Below are 18,260 nucleotides of genomic sequence, written 5' to 3' on the forward strand. Positions count from 1 at the left end.
TTTTTCCCCCCATTCAGCCCACCATTGATTACTAATCTCAGAGATCTTTAATGGGCTAGATTCTTTGATGTGGGTTAACACACTTTTTGGTTGGGTTAACATCTTGTGTTAACTTGGTCTCTTCATGAGCCAAGTTGGTTTGTTACCTTCATTGGCCAAGCTATTTTAGTTTGTTCATTGATCAAATTGGCTTGTTTTCCTTCATTTGTCGAGTTGCGGGTTAACACACATTTTCTATCAGGGTTAACATTTTGTGTTAACCATTTCTACCATTTTGGAGAATGACTTTGGTGCTCTTTCCAAAATAGAAAAATTCACTATTTTGGAAGGATTACCTTTTTTCTTTTGCAAAATTGTTGTTGCCTCTTCAACCAAACATTCGAGAATTGTGTCAATCAAAAAATTTATGTCACATGGAAGATCTTTCTTGTTCTAGGCTGTGAATCTTTGGATATTTTCTAGATGCATCTGGGTTGTCCATTCTTTTGAAGAAGATCTTGACCTACGGTTGTTTTTTATTCATCTGTTTGGGAGATTTTTTGTAGCATCTGGGCTGTTTATTTCAGAATAGAGATCTACATTGATGACTCGTCCTTTTCTAGGAAAATTAGATATATTCCATATAGGTCAACTCAAAAAATTTTGTGGCAGGTTAAGATTGTGTGTTATCCCATCCCACATTTTTTGACAGAAACCCGAATTTATTTGTTGCGGCAATGACATGTTACAAGGATTATTCTTTAATGGTGAACAACATTCTTTGACTTTTTTTGCATGACATCTATGCATCTCCATGCCTCATTAATGATTGTAATGATAAAATCTCATGGGATTTGATTTCTTATGGCTGGGTGCATTTGTTTTGCCCTTCCTGTCACTTCATTATAGTAGATTATATTTCATGATCAAATTTAGTTCTAATATTCATCTATTTCTGCTCTCTACAACTCAAATCCACTTTGGTTGAGGTTTGAACTCCATAGTTTAGATCTAAGTTATGCCTGATCTATGAAAGTATGTTGTAAATACTTTTTCTAGGTTCTTCTCTGTCTACATTTTTTTCAACAACATTATGCCATGTAATTCCTTGCTTTCCATTAATGAAATCTTTTTTCCTTACCTTCTCTTTGTATTTTGTTTTCTAGTGCATGTATATGCCTTGTAGTAAATGTTTTCTTTCTATTTTCTTAAGTTACATGTTGAATTTAATCTAGTGACAATTGTTGCATAAGTGAAAAATATGTTTCCTTTCAATATTTCACTAGTTTCAAAATTACATGTGACTTTGGGAGATAGATTGAAGTCAAGTCCAATATATTTTAGACTTTCATTAATGTGTAGTGCATCTACAAGAAAAGTTGCAACAACTATTTTTATCTTTGTGCATCACCCCATTTTCTCTTTTTGCATTTTAATTTTAGTTTCCTTCTCCCTTTTCCTCTCAAGTGGTAGTTTAGGTGTATGCTGATAGTAAGGAAGTTGGCCTTCTCCAAAGATTCGACCTTAGCACACAAGTTCCACACTTGGAGGTTGTTTCCATGTTACACAAGGTTGCCTAAGAAGTAGTTCCTCAAGGAAGGGTGCATACTTTTGTGTCAACAATTTTTGGCATGCTCGATGGTATAATCAATTTCAGCTATAGAAGTCCAGTTGAAGGCAATCAAAATCCCTTCACTAAGAATTTGGGTGTTATTCTTGGTGCAATCAGCCTTTGGAGGTATTCCATCAAACATCATGGCGACTCTAGTGTACTTCTACTAGTTTCAAACAGACCCAGTGCTAGTATGTAAAGTTCAATTTTGATCTTTTGTTATTTCCAAAGCTTTCTATGAAATTGTAGCTTTTATGAAGCTCTAACCATGGACCCATTTCATAGGAATAACTACTACCCCCCATATCATGACAATACTATTCATTAGCCCTTGTATTGCCAATTTCAATCTCATCCCCAAGTTGGTTATAGCTAGTATGCTCAAAATTATTACTACCCTCCTACCCATGCCCACTTAAATCCAACACTTCCAAATGATGAATGAAGACCATTGAAGCTATGATGGATAAGGTGGGTGAGAAGCTATTGGAACTCCAAGTGTAAACAATGGAGTAGTGAAAGAAGCAGATAGATCTAAAGCTTTAAGAGCAAAATGAGCAATCATTTTCTTGGGATAAGCAGCTTGGTGAGATTGCAAGGCAACAAGAGATCAAGAGACAACATGAGGAGATGGCATACCAAGCCTATCTCCAACAACAACAAGAAGAGAGGGAGAGACAAAGACACATTGAGAAGAAATTTGTTGGGCAAGTTGCTGCAACAAGTGAGGAGGAAATGAGGCTCTAGTTAGCTCATTTTCAAACCAAAGAAATAGACGTAGCCCCTTCTCCAAAATTTATCATTGAGGAAAAATGAACATTTTTTGTTCTAGGATAAGCAACTTGGTGAGATTGCAAGGCAACAAGAGATAGAGAGACAACATTAGGAGATGGCATACTAGGCTTATCTCCAACAAGAAGAAGAAGAGAGGGAGAGACAAAGATACATTGAGGAGAAACTTGTTAGGCAAGTTTCTACAACAAGAGAGGAGGAAATGAGGCTTCAGTTAGCTCATTTTCAAACCAAAGAAGCAAAGGTAGCCCCTTCAAGAAGACCCCTCTATTACAAGAGCCTACTATTGTAAGTTCTCCACTCCTTGTGCGAGAAAACTAACTGGGTCATGAGCCTTCCACACCTATCACCATTTCACTCTTTGAGGGTGGACTAGTTGTATGGACTCCTGATGGACCAAACAAGGAGTTTTGGGAGAGTGAAAACAAGCCCACAAAGCTACCATGGGAGGAGTTATAGCCTACTAAGGATGACAAGGAGCTAGCTATTGAGAAGAAGGAAGAGGATTCTATCCTCTTATCTGAAGAGCTTCCCTCCTTTGTCAAGGAAGAAAAATAAGAAAAGGTTGTTCCTTCTTTTGAGGAACAAGTCATGGCTTTTGGGCCTTTGAAAGAAGATGAGGATTTTTTGCAAGTAGCATGAGAAGAGAACCATTTTCTGCAATGTATAGTCCTCCATGATATGGTGGATGAAATAGAGGATCCCAAGGATAGCTCCATCCTTCAGGAAGAGCATGCTAACATGCATGAGGTTGCCCCTCAACCTATGCTTATTATTGTAGCCATGATGGACAAGATCGATGATTAGGATGATATTCTGGATCAATTTGATGCTATCTTCTCTTCCATAGATGTTGAGTAATCATCTCCTATATACGAAGAGATTGTCCTTTAGCAAAAATAGGAGAGGATTCAAACTATACTAGTAGCTCTCAAGGAGGTGGTTCATGAGCAGCATGAACATGATGTGGAGATTTTTTCTTCACAAGAAGAGGAGCCACTTCCAAACTAGGAGGATACTGCCATTGCAAAGCACAACGATGAGCTCAAGGTTGATAGCTCAGACCTGACACCATCAAGAGGATGCCCCATTAGACATCTAGCTCTGCAACAAATCAACAAGTTGTCTTTGGTCATGCTTACACTTGAACATGAGGGAGAATTCTACAAGGAAGAGAAAGTATGTTTTGCTCATTTGGATCAATAATAGTTTGCATATTTTTCTATGTACATAATACATTCCCATCTTTTGGAACTATAGGATGGAAAATAAATAGGTCAGTTGCTATTCAGATAAATGAGTACATTGAGTAGATGGGAGAAAATTTTGAAACTATCATGACAGGTTATTTTGAAGACTTTAAGAAGTCTATGAAGCAAAGGATTAGGATACATGTTTCTTTGGTTGAACAATATTACAATGATATATATTTTCTTGTAGACATTGATTACACATATGTACAAGTTGCCACTTTGAGGGTAAGATGGCTAAGACCCATAGGCTATGAGATCAATTTTTGATGAAGCATTAGTAGCAATAACTATAATTCTAGAAGAGAAAGTTGACAAAACAACAAAAACCTTTGGAAACTATGATGTAATGAAGTCAAAGGTAGAAATGGAATTGAAAAAAAGTCTACTACAAGAGCCTATTGTTGTAACTTCTCCACTCCCTATGTGAGAAAACTACCCAAGTCATGAGCCTTCCACACTTGTCACCATTTCACTCTTTCAGATTGGACTGGTTGTATGGACTCCTGATGGCCCAAAAAAGGAGTTTTGGGAGAGTGAAAATAAGCCCAAAAAGTTACCATGGGAGGAGTTATAGCCTACTGACGATGACAAGGAGATAACTGTCGAGAAGAAGAAAGAGGATTCCATCCTCTTATCTAAAGAGTTTCCCTCCTTTTCCAAGGAAGAAAAAGAAGAAAAGGTTGTTCTTTTTTTTGAGGAACAAGTCATGGCTTTTGGGCCTTTGAAAGAAGATGAAGATTTGCTACAAGTTGAGTGAGCAAAGAACCATGTTTTGTAGAAGATAGTCCTCCATGATATGGTGGATTAAAAAGAGGATCCCAAGTATAGCTCTATCCTTGAGGAAAAGCATGATAACATGCATGATGTTGCCCTCAACCTATGCTTATTATTGCAGCCATGAAGGAGGAGATCAATGATGAGGATGATCTTCTGGATGACTTTGATGCTATCTGCTCTTCCATAGATGTTGAGTCATCATCTCCTATATATGAACAACATGTTCTTTAGCAACAACAAGAGAAGATTCACACCATACTAGTAGCTCTCAAGTAGGTGGTTATGAGCATCATGAACATGACGTGGAGATTGTTTCTTCACAAGAAGAGGAGCCATTTCTAAACCTACAAAAAACTACCATTGCAAAGCACAACGATGAGGTCAAGGCTGATTGCTTGGACCTAAAACCATCAAGAGGATGCCCTTTCAAACATCTAGCTCTACAAAAAATTAGCAAGTTGCCCCTGATTATGCTTACTCTTGAGCATGAGGGAGAATTCTACAAGGAATAGCAAGCATGTTTTTCTCAAGAGTGCATCCCAGTGTTGGAGAGTAGCTTCTTCATCTTCAACATTGGGAAGGAGGTATTCCATGCAATAGCATTTTTTTTGTGCTTCCTAATATTTTCAGCTACCCACACGCATGGAAAATGAAATCAACTTGTAAGGAAGGGTAGCTACTTTAACAAGCTAGTCAATGGCTTTGTTTAATTTTTTGTGTTGTAAATATTTGTACATAGTAGAGTACATATTTTCAACTTTCCAAGAAGTGCATGAGCACATTTTGTAGCATTTTTAAAAAGCTTTTGGAGCTCCAAAGTTTTGTTTTTGCTAGTTACAAAATTTTGTGAAGTTGTAGGTGAGATAACATGTCATTTCTTTTGATGACTCTATGCCCAATGGATTGCTTAAGGCCACTGGTCTATGCTTAGCAGGCAAGCATCCCCTTTGAGTCACCAAGAATGTTGGCCATTTTTGCCCCCCATTTAGCCCATATTTATAACCAATCTAAGAGATCATCAATGGGCTAGATTCTTTGATGTGGGTTAACATGCTTTTTGGTTGGGTTAAAATCTCATGTTAACTCTGTCTCTTCATGAACCAAGTTGATTTGGTTCCTTCATTGGCCAAGCTTGTTCAATTTGTTCATTAACAGAGTTGGCTTATTTTCCTTCATTTTATGAGTTGCAGGTTAACACACATTTTATATCGAGGTTAATGATGATGCTAATTATTTCCTCTATTTCATGATAGTTTTTAAACACTTTGTTAATACTCTATTTCATTTTCATCAAGACATTTGTGGATCTATGTTTACCTAAACCAATGATTAACCTATGGGTAGATAGTATGTCATCTTTTGGCAATATCATATATATGATGTAGTATTTCATATAATTATCAAAATGTATGTTCTTATATTTGAATTTAATTTGAAAATGCTTATTTGCAATTATCTTTGCATTATAACTAACCTATTAGCAATGAAGCTGAAAGATGATTGGAAGAATTCAAAGATGAGAGTGAAAATTGCCAATAGCATTCAAGGAGAAAAGAACGTTGAGGTGTAGCCATGGTGGAGGAAAGTCATAATGGTTCTAAAGGAAAAAACAACAAGTATGGAGGAGTTATGAAGACTTACTACATTCTCTGCATTTATTCTTATGGCAAGCAGATGTTTAGATTTTATTATTCCTGCCTTAAGCCATTATCTCTTCTTCCTGCCTTGAGTTGTTATTTTCCTTCATCTCTAGCGGATTCATAGCTAGGTTATTTACTTTTTTGTTTCAGAATAACCTTGAATCTACTATATATAGGAATCAGACCAAGTGTGATAGTTTAGTTAGGAGGAAAGAGTTTATGAGAACAGACTATGAACTTTTATAGTGAGTTGTGTTTTTATAGTTCTATGTGTTGTTCCCATGTAATGAATTTCTAAAACGTAATGAAATAGTTTTTAGCTTCTATCCTATGTTAGTAGTTTTAGTTGAAGCTGACCAAGGAGGCCCACTTGGAAGGTGGATTAGATTAGGATAGTATAGAGTAGAAGTTGTAAGTTCCTTCCTATAGCATCACACTTCGTGAATGTTCCTGCAACATATGTGAGAACAGTTATAGTGGATGAATTGAGTTGGAATATTTTTTAGCCTTTCATTTTATTTCTAGTATTCATAGAGTTAAGTGTGTTAGTTTCTTGCAGCACTAGTGTAAGTTCTTTACCTTGCATTTTACTTTCCTGCAACATAAGCTTAGTAACTTATTAAGAGACTTAGTGCACATACTATGCTGACCATTTCAAGCATACGTCCCTGGTTGACAAGATTAAATGCACCTCATAGTGGGAAAAATAGTGGTTAGATTGAATACATTATTCCTAAGCATGGCCTAGAGCATGACTATGATACACCTATTATGAGGCAGACTAGTTAACATTTTGCGTTAACCATTTTCTCCATTTCAAAGAATAACTTTGTTGCTCTTTTCAAAATATGAAAATTTACTATTTCGAAAGGCTTACATTTTTTCTTCCATGAAATTGCAAAATCAATGCCACCTCTTCAATCGAACATTCATGAATTGTGTCAACCAACAAATTTATGCCATGTGGCCAATCTTTCTTGTGCTAGGCTATGGATCTTTAGATATTTTCTAGATGCATCTAGGCTATCCATTCCTTTGAAGAAGATCTTGATCTATGGTTGTGTTTTACTCATCTGTTAGGGAGATTTTTTGCAACATCTGGGACGTTTATTTCAAAATGAAGATCTACATCAACAACTCATCCTTTTTTGGACAAATTAGATTTATTCCACATAGGTCAACTCTAAATTTTTTGCGTCGGGTTAACATTGCATGTTATCCCACCCCAGATTTTTTGACATCAACACAAATTTATTTGTTGCGGCCATGACACATTACAAGGATTGTTCTTTAATGGTGAATGACATTCTTTGGCCTTGTTTGCATGACATTTATACATCTCCATGCCTCATTAATGACTACAATGATCAAATCTCACGGGATTTGATTTCTTATGGCTAGGTGCATTTCTTTTGCCCTTCCTATTACTTCATTATAGTAGATTGTATTTAATGATGAGATTTAGTTTTGATATACATTTATTTCTACTCTTTGCAACTCAACTCCACTTTAGTTAGGGTTTGAACTCCATAGTTTAGATTTGAGTTATGCCTAATCTATAAAGGCAAGTTGTAAATACTTTTCTAGGTTCTTTCTCTATCTACATTTTTTGTAGTAGCATTATGCTATGTAATTCCTTGCCTTCTATTAATGAAATATCTGTTCCTTACCTTCTCTTGACATTTTGTTGTCTAGCACATGTATATTCCTTGAAGTAAATATTTTGTTTCTATTTTCTTAAGTTACATGTGTTTAATTTGTTGGCAATTGTTGCATAAGTGAAAATTATCTTTCCTTTAAATATTTCACTAGTTTCAAAATTGCATGTCACTTTGGGAGATATATTCTAGTCAAGTCTAGTGTATTTTAGGCTTTCATTATTGTGTAGTGCATCTATAGGCAGAGTTGCAACCACTATTTCTATATTGGTGCATCACTCCATTTTCCCTTTCTGCATTTTAATTTCAGTTTCCTTCTCCCTTTTCCTCTCAAGTGGTAGTGTAGGTGCACCCTGATAGTAAGGAAGCTGGGTTTCTTTGAAGATTTAGCCTTAGAGTGCAAGTCCAACACTTGAAGGTTGTCACCTAAGAAGTAGTTCCTCAGGCAAGGGTCCAAACTTTTGTGTCAACAACTAACTTTCCTAGGGTTAATTAATTTAGTTACAAGAAATAAAAGTGTAACCCTAATGATGCAAGAATTTAGATTTGAAACATAAATGGATAAATAAAAATGAAAATTACCTTGAAAATGTGAAGAGGAAGATACATTGAAGACCTAAAAATAGAAGTCCGAAAACAATAGGAAAATAATAAAGACTAGATGAATCAAGAAGTCAACCAAAAAAAAACCTAGAAATCAATTTGTCCTAGGTAGTCAACTTTTCATGATGTATACATCAAATTGGAGGGTGTAGGTTGACCTAGGTAAATATGTACCAAATCCTAAAAAGTTTGCAAATCTTGAAATGTATGAAAAATGAGTACTCATATCCACATTTGAAACTCTGATCTTGGAATTTGCATAGAAGAAAAATGAGAAATTTGATAGGAGAGGGTTTTCCTTAGTCAATCCCTAGATTTAGGAATTAAAGTTGAACTGAAAACAAATGTAAAATATGTAATCAAGCAAGATAATATATAAATAATTTATTGTAGTTATGAAACCCTCCAGCCCAAAATTCTTTTCGCAAACCTACATTTGAAAGCATACACCGAGCTTTCTTAAGTATAATTCTATTAAGCTTTTCCACTGCCCCATTTTCTTGAGGGGTGTAGGTGACAACTTTAACCCTTCGAATACCATTATCTCTGCAATAGTTATCAAACTCGAGCGAACAAAATTCACCTCCATTATTCATTTTCAAACATTTAATCTTGTGACCTCTTTGGTTTTCATCAAGTGCTTTGAAAATTTTGAATTTAGAAAACACTTTAGATTTGACAACCATCATATATATCAAAATTTTTCTAGTAAAATCATCAAGGAAAGTGACAGAATATTTTGTACCTCTTAAAGAACATACCTCGATAGCACCAAAGACATCCAAGTGTACAAGTTCTGATGGTCTAGTCATGCTCATCTTTCAAGAAGTTGGCCCACTTTTTCTTGCCATAGAAACAATGTCCACAAAACTTCAAGTTTTCTAATAGGAGATCTAATAGTTGATCCCTTTTGACTATCACCTCAAGTCCTTTCTTATTCATGTGGCCTAACCTTTGGTGCCAAAGTGCCATATTGTTTCCCACTACAATCATAGCAACACCTATTTCAGTAGGACTTTTAAAGAGGTATAAATTACCAACTTTATTGCCCTTGGAAATAATCATACAACCTTTAGTGACTTTCCAAGAATTCAGATGAAAGAATGGATGATATCCTTGTGCAAAAAGATGACTAACATAAGTTAGATTTTCCCTCAACTTGAGAACATGACAAACATCCTTTACCAACCATTGGCCTCCTCCTTCCATCTACACCCTAACATCACCTTAACCAACTATCTCACAAGACTTTTATGTCTCCAAGAAATAGTTCTCCAAATTGTACTTCATGATAGTTTGTAAAATAATCCATATAATAGGTGACATGAAAAGAGGCTCTAGAATCTATCACTCAAGAATCTGATTTGGTGTCACTTTTGAAAGAATTAAAATAGTTTCATCCTTCTTATAGGTTATTTTTTCTTCAATATTTTGCACATTATCTCATGCCTTCTTCTAAACCCAACAATTTTTTTTTGACTGGCCAGGCTTACGAGACCAATACTCCCCATTTCTACCTCTTTGTCATGATCTATTGGGTGATTTAGCTTTCCTTCTATTGTAATTTTTACCTCTATGATGGATTCTTACCCTTATCTTGATGCAGACCATGGTAAGTGAATCACCAGAAGTATCTTGATTTCTTTGTCTCATATCTTCACTCAAAAGAGTGGAAACTATGTCATCAAAAACAAGTTTTCTTTTGGCTAAAATTGAAGTGCTAATGGATGTAACAACTCTGTCCCATCTACTAGGAAGCAAACATAATAAGAGAATAGATTTTTTCCTCATCGTCTTGTGTCATACCCATTGAGTTTGCTTAGCTGATAACAATATTAAACTTGTTGAGGTGACTGGAAATAATTCCACCTTCCTTCATCTTTAGTGTATACAACTTCATCATGATGAGGATTTTGTTTGTAGCTGATGCCTTTGCATACATGCATGCAAGCTTATCCCATACCTCCTCTATAGTTGCCTCATGGATGACATTAAAAAGAACATTATTTGCTAGCACAAGTAAAATTAATGCTTTCTCCTTCTTGTCTAAAGTCTCCCAATTTTCATCTGTCATAGTTGTTGGTTTCTTTGCATTTCCTTATAACATGAGAGAAAGATCTTGATTAATTAAAAATGACTCTATCTACACCTTCCAAATGCTAAAATTCTATAATGCAAATTTTTCTACTTGCGCATCTTCCATTTTTCCAGAAATTCAACACCAATTTACAACTTGCACAACCTGTGCTCTGATATCAATTAAAAGGATTTGATTATGAATGCAATTACAATAGATGAACAATTATATTAGACAAGAGAAAACACAATAAAAAATACACCAGATTTATCCTAGTTCACCACAACTTGTGGCTACATCCACACTAAGTAGAATATGGAAGTGATTATGAAAAAGGTTAAGCTACAAATGATGCAGGAGTAACATATATAAAGGCTCCAATTACATAATGCTTTAAAGAGTCTTAAAAACAAAGGGACACATGGTTGGATGGAAAAATAGAGTATGACCATTGGTCTTGACACTATAACAAACATAAGGTTGTCCCTACCAATATGCAATGCTTTGGGGTTGAGGAGTTATAATTTGTATTGCCCCTAATAATACAAAATCCTTATATCGGTGAATATATCTTGATGCTCAATTTAAATATTCTTGATTGATGTTTGACCATGATTAAAAGTTTGTTTAATTTTGTGATGGGTTAATTAAAATGTCAAAGGATTGATACACTCAAAAAACTACCAAAATTAGCATAGCTATTAGCTGGTTGGTGGGCTATAGTTTTTTAGAGAAGAAAAAACTCAATTTAGTTGACTAGGTAGTCTTATTTGCACACACTTTTTTTACTATGCACTCTACTTTGTGTTTGCACTCCACCTTTTGCCTTAGCAATCATTGAAAATTACATCATCGTTTATCTATGGTAAGTTCTAGTTTGAGATAACTCTCAATGAAAATTGAAATTATTGAGGTATTTATAATTGTGAGGCGATCCAACAACAGCATGAAGAGCTACCACTTAGTGAAGGCCACCATGTAGATGTCTTAACAACCCGATACAGGTGCAATCATGTTTGAAACCTCTTATTTGAACAAATGAAAATTATTTTAAAAAAAATTCTCTAGAAATTTTAGATTAAATAAATGAATGTGTAAATAATTTAAAATTGAATTTACTGAACTAATAAATAGATAATATTAGGTATAATATATAAGTGAGAGGAAAAGGTGTAACTATAGTTGATAGTTCAATAGATTCAAGATTGTTGGTAGAGAAGGATTAAAAAGTATCATAACACTCTCTATAATAAACACAATAATTAAGAACATTACAGTATGTATTATGTGCAATACTGCATAAATATATGAGGTAAATTGAGCGAGTGGAATACTCCACCTCTTTGAATAGTAGTGCTTTCATTGTTCAACAACTTTTTTTTCTATATAGTTTTCCTTATTTCAGACATAGCCTCTATTAAATTTATGATATAATCTTATTTCCACTAACTTTATATTTAAACATATATATTTTTCTTAATTCTTAATTATTATAAGCTAAAATAAAATACTTTTATAATTAAATACAATTAATAATTGTTAAATTAATACAACTCATTTTTAACCTATTTGTAAATGGACATGGCTTTCCATGTACCTTAGATTGAAATTGAAAAAATAAAAGATACAATAGATTTTGTTGAAATTTTCAACATTTGTTCTTCATGATCTCAATGTTTTGTAATTGAAAACAACAAAAAATTGAAAAAAATCACTAAATTTTCATAGATTTGAATTAAAAAAAAAAAAAAAAACTTTTGATACATTCTGAATCTTTGTAACACATGAATGCACCATTAAGTATCCAAATTATGTACAACTTATGCTGATAACATCCTCATTTAGTATTAAGTTTTAAATCAATAATTCTTTTTGTAAAATGTACATTCAGAAAGCTTATGGCCACGGGACACAATTGGCCACCATAACCAACTAATATATGCATTTCATTGGGCTTGCAAAATTGGCCACGCCAATCTGTTTCCTTTAATTCTCCTGAAGTCACAGGAGTGCCAAAAGCTACGGACTTGGCAATGAAAATCATCATCATCGTAATAATCTCCTTTAAACTTGACCCAACAAGTGGCTCTCATAATAATAATAATCTGCCCTGACCTCTCCCCCAAACTTCTCAAACGCCTTCTTCTCTCTTCCATTACTTTCTCATCATGAAATGTTTCTGCTGCTACTACTGTCACCGACATTGCAATCTTCAAAGCGGGAGTGGGAGATGACTTCCACCCTTCCCAACACTTTGCTCTTCGATCCTCCAAATATTTAGACAACATTTCATCAACTCCTTTTCCTTCACATTCCAAGCTGAATGTCTCTCCCCAGTGGGGCTCTGGGTGATCTTCTTGTTCAGATGATACCGAACCAACAGACTTCCAAATTTGCAGCCATGCTGATCAAGACCAGCAATATTTGTTGCTCCAACAACGTCCAGCTTGAGGTGCACAGAGCATCTTGGCCTCCTCTCCTCCATTGAATATCTGATCCTTGTTGCAGATTGCCTTGCTCAAAACAGTGCTTCTCCAGACAAATACTGAGATAGGAAATGTGAGATGAGAGGAGTAGAACTGGAAAGAGCTATATATAACAATTCCCTAAGAAGCTAAAGCAAAGATCAGGAATAATATGATATGGCTATTTTGACCATCGACCAACCATTGTATGACGCCTACGCCTATGAGATTGAAATATTCCGTCCCTTATCGTGGAATCCACTTGAAAATAATACATGCCTTTACAAGTTTTATTTAAAAATTTCTGGATTTCGGGACTGATTTTCTTGTGTTTCATGGACTGGAGATTGATCTCGTAACGTGACAGAAATCATTATTTAATTTGCTATAATGCAGTGGGCCACCCTTAAACATCACACATTAAGGGAAGAATTAAGCTTGGGAGAAAAAAGTCAACTTTGATTATTTAACACTTTTGGTCTAGGAATTAAGCTTAGTATGTGATGTTTAAGCCGTTCCAATGCAGTGAGAACAACTCAAAGGAATAATATAACCACATGCCGAACCCTGCGTAGTTGTCAAGCAGAAAAGGTGAGTATTACTGGACGACTCTTCTTTCAAAGATGCAAACAACAATCCCCTTCACTCCACACTTGTTTCTATGGCACTTTACAAGTCATTATTTGGTTAGTAGAAAAACGAGATTCTATTTATAACGTTTAATATTAAATTTAGTAAACAGAGAAACAGGTGTCCAGCGGAATGGGAGATGAAGAAATTTCCTCAATAATATCTGAGATCGGGCTTTTCCTCAAACTGGTTTTCTTATTGGCCCTTCATTTTCAATCCTATGTTGATTAACAGAAACATGTTAATCATTTGTAGCAGTTTCAACATTAACATAAGACCGTCTCAAATAAATGGTTGTAAGCAATATAATTTGGACTTTTGGAAGTAAATATAATATTAACTAGTAATTGTATTTTAGTGTGCAATGGATAAGTCGAAGTGGTGTGGAAGGTCAACTAAAAAATGTACATTTACGAGTATCTAAGTTCCATATTTTTACAGAATAGAAAGAGGGAGAGATGTGAATATAAAGAAGTAAATATGAAGGAGAGAGAGCTCATACAGCTACAACTTTTTGTTCACATTTTGATGCTCCTTTTTGGCTCATCTCTATTATTACAATATTTAAACCTTGCATTAATCTACATATTTAGTTGTTCTCAATCATGTTATTTCTTATAATCTCAAAATCTCTCTAAGATACAAATTTAGCTTCACATAATGCCTTGATAAATATATCAATAGTATGGTCCTCTGTCTTGCAATATTGTAGATAAATCACCTATTGCTAGATGAGATATCAGATATATTGATGGTAGACTTCAATGTATTTTGTTAGAGCATGAAACACTAGATTCTTGGACATTGAGATGGCATATTGATTGTCACAATGAAGTAAAATAGGTCTTGCATGATGATGCTTGAGGACTAATAGAAAAGTGTATAGCCAAGCTATTTCTTTTAGTGCATCATTTGTTATAGTATATTCAACTTCTGTACTAGATAGAGAAAAGGTAGATTATTTTTTATTGCATCAAAAACCTTAACTAAGAAAGATAACACAACCTATCCAATCTAAATCTGAATACCCAATAAATAGAATATCTCCATGAGAGGAGTAATAGATAGTATCTATTGATAAAATCCTTGCAAATATCTTAGTATTCTTCCACTAAATTAACATTATATATTTATTTCAACATTTAGGATATAATATCTTGTTCTTTAATTAATGTGTGTTTTTTGATGAATAATATCTTTTCTATTAATTAAATTATTGAAGTTACATATTCACTAAAAAAGGGCCGAGGATACAAAGATCACCCCATGAGAGTTCACATGGCAAAGCCAGAAAGCTAACAATTATTCATTTAAAAAACACTTATAAACTCCCCTTAGATGGCTAAAGAAATGCCAGCCGAGGGAGGTGGATCATGACGATCGTCAAAATTCCATACATCAATGGGTTGGGGTGTGGCTCAAGAGGAGTCCACCCATCATCAATAGCATCATTTTTCTTTTCCTTCTTTTCCCTTCACTCTGGGAGGCGAGATCACCAAGTCTAGACAAGGGAATGACAACTTCATATCTCTATTAGAAAAAGGCTATACTAATGTGCAATTTTGACCCATGGCACTTCTTGTACTATTCTATTTTTCATTTTATTAAAATAGTAAGATGAATGTTTGTGTCTAATAAAGATAGTGAAGGCTTCTAATACTCATTCAAGGATTTATATAATTGTACATTATTCTCACATTTAAAGAAATGCAGGAAGATAAGATAGAGGGGAGACAATTCTAAAGGCTATTATAAAGATATGTTGCAAGTCATTGGCAAAGTCAATTTATTAAAATGGTTCTTCCATTAATTTGATATTGATAGGTAAATATGTAAAAATGATAAAATAGTTCTTCCATTAACTCGATTACTACTTAATGGTTAACTATGTAGAAATGGAAAGTTTAAAATCATTCAAATGAATTCTACATTTGAACTGACACAAACAACAAAATTTTATCAAATTAAAAATGACATACATTTCTTTCATCAATCAAAGCTATCAGTTTGGGTCACCCTTAAACATCACACACTAAGGTAAAAATTAAGATTGGAAAAATAAGTCAACTTTGACTATTTAACACTTTTACTCTAGAAATCAAGCTTTAGTGTGTGATGTTAAAACTATTTAATCAATTTGAATCATATTGTACTATCCTAAATAACCATGCCCGCAAAAACAACTCTTAGGGCCCATTTGGTGAGCATAATACGCATTTGTTTATTCCAAAAATTGTTGAATTCTCCATTTGGGTGTTCCATGTAGGAATATGGAATAGGCATACGAGTGGAATACGTATGCCATTTTGTACCCAAAAAAAGGGTATTTCAATTCCACCCAAAGAGGTGGAATTGGAATACTTATTCCAATCCCATGTTTTTATGTGCTAAAATATATGAAATTTTGGGTCTGGGTCCATGTCCATGAAGCCCTTATTATTGTTTTTGGTGCTCAAACATTGCTTTGTCGAAAGATGGTTTTTGTTGTTTTTGCATCTGTAGCCATTTTTGCAACTAGAGAGAGGTAGGGTTGTTGATTTTAATTCATTCCATAGCCATTTCTGTAGCTAGAGAGAGGTAGGGTTGTTGATTTTCATTCATTCTATAGCCTTCCTTTTTTTGTTAACCGCAGCCATTTTTAGGCCATTTTTGACAAGTTTTTATTGCATTTGCCACAAGAGGTGAAGCTCAAATGGTCAATTTTTGGTGCAACGCTATTTAGGGCACTCTTGTTAGCATTAAGTTATTATTGCCATTAGTGACAACACTTATCTATATCAGTATAGCTATCGAGCTCAACACTCAGTTTCCTACACTCACCGAGCATCACGGTTTACACCAAGCATTTATAGTGTATACTGAGCATTCAGTGGTTACCTTATAGGTTCATCACTTAATACCAAGCTTCACAGTTCACATCAAGCATTCCAATGTTCACCAAGGTTCACAGTATTTACCAAGTGATGGAAGTGTAATGTTTACTGAGTGATGGAAGCGTAGTATTTATCGAGTGATGGAAGTGTAACGTTTATCGAGTGATGGAAGCACAACATTTACTGAGTAATGAAAGTGCAGTGTTTGTCAAGTAATGAAAGTGCAGTGTTTACCGAGTGATGGAAGCGCAATGTTTATCGAGTAATGGAAGTATAGTGTTTACTGAGTGAAATCAAGGTAAACAAAGGATTCAATTTTTACCGAGTGACGCTACATCTACCAAGTCACCTGTGGTTACTGAATTTAGAACTACGTCGAGTGATTAGTATGGATCGAGCCTTCACTTCTATCGAGTGCATGACGATGCTAAGTAATGCAGTAGACACCGAGTATCAGAAGGTCACCGAGTCAGTTCAATGAACCTGAGTTATTTACTATTGGGTTGCCTTAATAATGTTTTTTCACTTGTGTTATGGCCAACCTTGCAATTGTAATTTTTGGAATGGTATATATGTAATGTATTATATCATTTGCAAGATTTAGTATGGAAGATGGTATCAAGAGAGACATGTAATGTTTTGATAAGTGTAAATGCGAATCAGCAAAAGAGCAAAATATTCAGCAAGGTCTACAAGGAGCAATAAAGATTCATTAGTCACAAAAAGTGATCTATACTTCAAGGATCTAATCAGAAAATCAAGTTTGTAAGTAGATCCACTATTTCATCCTAATAGGTGAATTAGTTTTGTAAATCCTTTAACAGGGTAGACTTAATAGTCTTTGTAAAAATCTCCTAATAGAGTGCATACTTCAGTGTATGTTTGTAAATCCTCTAACAAGGTGGACCTAGTAGTCCTTTGTGCTCCTAATAGGGCAGATCACCAGAAGTGGTTAATGTAAGCCTTAACAGGCCAACTTCATACTATAGTAATGAAGTTTTGTGGGTATCATCCCCACCCCAGTTTTACTTTCTATTTGGAAGGTTTATGGGTCATCAAATCACTGTGTACATGTGTTATAAATATTTTTTTCTCTCATATATGTAGTAGATTAAATGAATGAATTGAGAATAGTATATATGGTTAAAATGATGTATTGTTTTACAAGTTTTGATGTTACTTATTCACCCCTCCCCTCTTAGTAACATATCATATCTTGAATATTTCCAATAATTGATATTAGAGCATTTTGGTTCTCAGGACAAAGCTTGACAGCTTGAGCAAAGATCAAGGACAATGGAGATATTCAGACTTGACAAAGCTATTGAAAATGAAAATCTAGATCTGGAAATGACCATGGCTCAACTCAAAGAAGCAAATAAACATCTTTCTCAATCCCTGAAGAGAAGAAAGGAACTTGTAAGACAAATGAATGATCATTAGTATGTTGAAGAAAAGATAGAAGACCTTTTACCATCAAGCAATTCAGATGAAGCTAATGAGGCTATCAAGGAACTCCTAGCAAAGAATGGTTTCTCTGCGGGAATAAGTAAGAAAGCTTAAAAGAGAACAAGAAATCCAGTCAATCAGGCTATGTGAAGTTTTGGAACAGAGAGACAAGGCAAATGAGGACGTAGAGGCAAGAAATAATCAATCCCTTCAACATGAAGATCTTGTAGATCAACTATCTAATGCAAATGAAGAAATTATGAATCTGAGATCCGAGAATGAAAGCCTGAGGAATGATTTAATCACTAAAAGACAAATCAATGAAAGCTTAAAAAGTGACTTGAGATCTTAAACACAAATCAATGAAAGTTTGGAAAATGACTTGATCACTGAAAAGAAAATCAATGAGAGAATGATGCAATCTCAAATAGACATAACTCAATTAAATCAAC

This window comes from Cupressus sempervirens, chromosome 10, assembly GCF_028749045.1.
Source record: "Cupressus sempervirens isolate cs-2001-9-10 chromosome 10, ASM2874904v1, whole genome shotgun sequence".
NCBI classification, from domain to species: Eukaryota; Viridiplantae; Streptophyta; class Pinopsida; order Cupressales; family Cupressaceae; genus Cupressus; species Cupressus sempervirens.